Genomic DNA, 6,000 nt, shown 5'->3' on the forward strand with positions numbered 1-6,000 from the left:
GGAGAGAAATTTGATTCAGTTCCCCTTGAAAGGTGAACCTTGGCCCCTCTCAAAAAAGTGCACAAACTGAAATGCAGCCATCCTTCAAAATTCACATTCCTCCAAATTTAGGAAGTAAGGTGTACAAAGATGCACATGCTATAATAAATTGTGCATAAAAATTCACGTATTAGTGAAACCAACATAGAAAAATGCATTGCAAGGATGTGTATATTAGAGGAGATTGCATACAAGAACACACACATATGGAGAAATTTGCTTTAAAATTCTGGAGATTTTTTAAAGGATGTCAGTCTGTGTCTGGGCTGCACCACAGTAGGAAATCAAATCATTGAATGCTCCTCCATCCCTGTCCCCAGATCTCCCCCACAGAAAACTAGCTTGTCAGGGAGTAAGGTTATCCTTCTTGACTTGCTACTTGTCTAGGTGAAGGATTTTTTTATTTTTAATTTTGTAACGGCATAGAATAACATGTTTTCATGTGATGTGTGTGCAGCCTCCTACAATATGAAGCAGTAACGTAGTCCTCCAGGAACAATTCTGCCATGCGACAATCATTTTTATCTCTAGACTCTGTTATAGTATGCCAACAATTATTTTGTCTGGGCTTGCGTCAAGTCATCAGGGCAGCCACATTCCTCCTGCTTTCTCCAGGTTTCTGTTTTGTCTGTTGGTTCTGCGCTGAGAGCTTACTGCCCTCAAAGGTGTGACCTGTAGCTCTGGCTAATTTATTTCTGTCATGGTGGTACGGCTTGCAGCGGATGGTGGCAGTGAAGAAGGGGAGGAAAGGGCAACAAGTTCAAGATGTCGAGAATAATTCTGAGTGCTCAAGTAGAGATGGGGAAGAAATTTACTTCAGTTTAAAGCCAAACCTACCCAATTTGCCCTTTCTGAAACAATAAGCAAACACAGCCATCTTTCAAAATTTGCATTTCTCTGGATTTTGCAATGAGCACATGGTGGGGTAAAGTGTGCATAGAAATGCATATAATAAGTGGGAAATTATTTTATTTATTAAAATATTTATATACTGCTATTCATAAAAAATAGCAAAGCGGTTTACAACAATTATTAAAACCGTAATATAAAAAGTTAATATCAGCAAATTGTTGTGGAAAGATGTATTCTGAATTGCTTGCATAAACCTGACAGAATGGAAAACATTCCAGCAGGCATTTAAAAGATGAATCAGAACATGCCTGCTGAATTTGTATTGACAGATACTGGGCTGTTGATGAGCTCAGTTTTTTGTTGTCAAATGAAGCTTGCCAGCTTGGGAAATGACCAATGGCACTTCTGCAGATGAAATCAGTGAAGAAGCAGGAATGTGAGGGTACTGTGGACCTAAGTTATTCAGGGCTTTATAATTTAATACAAGGACCCTGAACCTGGCTTGGAAGTAAGTGGGAAGCCAGTGCAGATGTTTTCATGATGGTCTCACATGTTGTCGGCCAAATGCCCCCACCAACAGTCACTGCATTCTGCGTCAGGTGGGCCTTCCGAACCAGACCCAAGGGATGCCCCACGCAGAGCACATTTCAGTAATTTAACGACATACCAAAAGATGCATTATATAAAGGAAGACCACTTTGCAAAAAATTATAGACAAAAATGTGCATATTGGGAGAAATCTGCCCAGAATGCTGGTGAATTTTCATGAGGACATAAAAAAAACCCTTGCAAATTTAAAATGTAAAGAACAGAAGTTAAGATCGGAATGACCAGGTTTGCCCTCTTTATGCCCAAGTTTTACTAGACTTTTCAAAACATTGGTCTCTTTCTTGAGGAGATTTCACCCCTCCCATATCCAAGAATCTCCTGACGAGTCTGCTGACTCTCCAGAGAGGAGGAGCAGTGTTCTGCTTTCTACTTATTCAGCTCCAGCAACAAGTCAGTCAGTCAGTCAGTCAGTCAGTGTGTCGGAGAGAGAGAGAGACTGAGTGTTAGAGATCGTGTGTAGAGATAAGGTTGCTGCTAAGAGCAGCTGCAGACACTCAGTGTAGCATTCATTTATGCTTAGACCTATTTAGCTCTGTATATAGTTTTGTATTATAGTTGTAGTTATAGAATAAAAGAAGATATTCTACAGAGCTGCTCTCCGAGTCGTGTATACACTGCTAGACTCTGCTATACTCTGCTGTGCGACGACTGTATTGTGGAAGTGAATCCGGTGCTCACAACTCTAAGCTGTGAGTCCACAGCACTTTGACCTGGTGGTCTCTGGAAGTGCTACCCAGCTCGCCTAGCCCAGTCGGGGTTGAAGTGCATGAGTCCAGTTGGTGACACTGGCTCAAGGGCGATGCTGACATTTCTCTTTGGGCAAGCGCGTGTAACAGTGCTATAAATAATATGCCAATGCAGCTAATTTTGGGGGGCAAATGTTGACTCAAAACGAGTTTGGATTCCAAACACTTAAAAAAAAATCCAACCTAATTTGCTGCCTGCTCCCAAATGTTTAGTTCTGAACGGCTCAAATTTAACCTCTTATCTAGCAATATTGTCTTGAGTCAGAAGTACAGTAGCCAGAACATAAACCCAGGTAATCTGACATTCTGAAATGATGATGCTTTGGTGGGTGGGCAAGAGGCCCAAATGGGTGGAACAATGCATACAATTCTTACCTTGATCCTGTGGGCCACAGGTCTTCAGCCAGGGGCTTGGGACAAACAGGTGACTGACTGACACCAGGCAACACCAGGTGGGTCTCACCAAAGCTGTTGCCACCATGTTGGATTCCAGCTTAGACTGACCCGGCCCAAGGAGCACTACATGCATGTCTGAACTAGGACACATTATTTTGATGAACTGCTTGTTTCATCAACTTCCAGGAGTGCTGCAGTGTGGCAGGTGAAAAACATGAGCCATTTAAAAAGCAAAACAACCCAATATGCGTTTTTCCAGCTAATCAAATGCTCATGTCTTCCTCCTGCCATGTGGCAGGACAAGTTTTTGTTTAGTGGTAATGCTGAGCTAACACTATGTGTATTGCTCCATACGCATTGTGCCACTTTGGGTATAAATCAAAAGGGAAAGTAGGTCCCATGTTGTATCTCTGGAGTCAGAGTAGTGTAGACCAGGTAAAGGTAAAGGGACCCCTGACCATTAGGTCCAGTCGTGGCCGACTCTGGGGTTGCGGCACTCATCTCACTTTATTGGCTGAGGGAGCCAGCGTACAGCTTCCGGGTCATGTGGCCAGCATGACTAAGCCGCTTCTGGCGAACCAGAGCAGCGCACGGAAATTCCGTTTACCTTCGCGCCGGAGAGGTACCTATTTATCCACTTGCACTTTCACATGCTTTCGAACTGCTAGGTTGACAGGAGCAGGGACCGAACAATGGGAGCTCACCCCACTGCGGGGATTCAAACCGCCGACCTTCTGATCTGCAAGTCCTAGGCTCTGTGGTTTAACCCTGTAGACCAGGTAGTGTAGGCAATACTGAGCTAGATGGACCCAATGGTCTGGTTTGGCATAGGGCAGCTTCCTGTGTCCCCCCACCTTCCTTCCAGACAATTAAAGGGCATTATCACAGTCCAAGGTCACATTCCAGCCATTAAAAAGTGCTTGAGGTAGGGATGGGGCAGGACTGTTGAGGGGTGTGGCTTGGAGGGGCATGCATGTAGGGGCTCCAAGGAGTTGGACAGAGATGTTTGGAGGGCCACACTGGGTCCCCAGGCCTGAGATTAATCACTCCTGGCTTATTGCACCATCCAATCCTACACAAGGGGCAGCGGCAATGTAGATGTGATTCTGGGTTCAGCCTCTGAATGGTTTATGAGCTCCACTCTCCAACGTGGCCTTGCTTCCTTTCAAGAGTTCTCTGAGTGGGTATGAATATGCAGTGCCTCCGATCCCGGGAACAATTGCTGTGATAAGTGCTTCGAAGGAGGAAGCCTGGTGATGAAAGGCACTCTTGGAAATGCAAATGCCAATTATTTAATATTTTATAAACCCTGAAATTTTAATTTCAGCAGATTTATTTGTCTAGAGCACTTCGATGGAAGTCTCTCTCTGTGTGTGTCTCTCTCTTGCGCAGTCCTCAGACTCAGTCTGGGAAATGCTGTGTGACAATATATCTCTTATATGAGAAAATCCTCCTCATATGCTTCACAGATGTATAAATCCCTTATGCCTGTACTGAGAGGTTGTGTAGGGAAAGCATGGATTTACGACTCAGAGCATTGTGGTGGTGCCGGGGTGGGGGGTGGGGAATTGCCCCGGCCTCTAAATAGAAAGGGGGAGGAGATCCTTGTGGTTGGTGCACTCTTTCTTTGTTAACGCCACAAAGTTAATAATAATAATAAATCTGCAGTTGGTACATAGAATTCAAGGCCTCCTTGGTTCCAGCAGCTGTCACCCAATGCCCATTACTCATGATCTTCTCCATTCCCGAGAGCTGGCAGCAAATCGTCAGCATCTCTCGTTTCCAAAACGTGCTTGGCCAGAATCAGAGAGCCAAAGGTAGGGACATCTGTTTGGCATTCAGAAAGTACCAGGTTTGATCCCTGATAGCTCCAGAGAGAGTTGAGAAAGACTAGACCCTCTTTTCCAGAGACAGTCCTGGATTTACAGAAACCATCCTAGTTTCATGAATTGATCCTGGAGTGTCCTGCTTTTAGTTAGGACGTCTCTGTTTTCATCAGCAAAATATTGGAGGGCATGGAGCCATGCAACCCTCGAGTCAAGGAGATAAGTAACTGTACAACCTTAAGAAGACAACTGAGGGCAGCCCTTTATGGGGAAGTTTTTTTAATGTTTAATGTGTCATTATGTTTTTATATCTGTTGGAAGCTGCCCAAAGTGGTTGAGGCAAGCCAGTCAGATGGGCGGAGTACAAATAATAAAATTCTTGTTGTTGTTGTTACTGTTATTGAATGGGATGTCCCTATTTTAATTGTAGAATGGTTGGAGGGTATGAAAGACAGTGTCCCTGAAGCCCTGGAGAGCCACTGCCAGTTAGTGTAGACGCTACCGAGCTAAATGGAGCAACAGTCTGACTCAGTAGAAGGCAGCATGAATAACTTGCCTAGGGTCAGGAAGGCATGATTTACAAGTCTACTCCTGGGAGTCTCCCACCAAATGCATTGCTTTGATGCCAAACATTTCTTCATTTGCCCTCCATATTTCTTTTAGACACTCAATCAGAGGCTACTAATTTTCCTGGCAGGAAGACCCAGTGAAGTGGAATACTTCACTGGTGAATGCAGTCCAAACACAGGGTTGCCAATTACATTGATATTTCAAAGCATCCTGTAAAACTTAACTTTGCTCTCATTTAGAGTAAGAGGGAAGCTGGTGCTGAGAAGGGGCTGGCCGGGCTCTTGCCAACTTCATTTCTGATGGCAAAAGAGTTTTATGCAATGGGCTAGTGTAGTGTGTTGGGTAAACTTAAGTTCTTGGGCCAAGCTAGATGATGTTGTTGTTGTTTTGTCGTTTAGTCGTGTCCGACTCTTTGTGACCCCATGGACCAGAGCACGCCAGGCACTTCTGTCTTCCACTGCCTCCTGCAGCTTGGTCAAACTCATGCTGGTAGCTTCGAGAACACTGTCCAACCATCTCGTCCTCTGTCATCCCCTTCTCCTTGTGCCCTCAATCTTTCCCAACATCAGGGTATTTTCCAGGGAGTCTTCTCTTCTCATGAGGTGGCCAAAAGTACTGGAGCCTCAGCTTCAGGATCTGTCCTTCCAATGAGCACTCAGGGCTGATTTCCTTAAGAATGGATAGGTTTGATCTTCTTGCAGTCCATGGGACTCTCAAGAGTCTCCTCCAGCACCATAATTCAAAAGCATCAACTCTTCAGCGATCAGCCTTCTTTATGGCCCAGCTATCACTTCCATACATCACTACTGGGAAAACCATAGTTTTAACTATACAGACCTTTGTCGGCAAGGTGATGTCTCTGCTTTTTATGATGCTGTCTAGGTTTGTCATTGCTTTTCTCCTAAGAAGCAGGCATCTTTTAATTTCATGACTGCTGTCACCATCTGCAGTGATTATGGAGC

This window comes from Podarcis cretensis, assembly GCF_951804945.1.
Source record: "Podarcis cretensis genome assembly, chromosome: 15".
Lineage (NCBI taxonomy): Eukaryota > Metazoa > Chordata > Lepidosauria > Squamata > Lacertidae > Podarcis > Podarcis cretensis.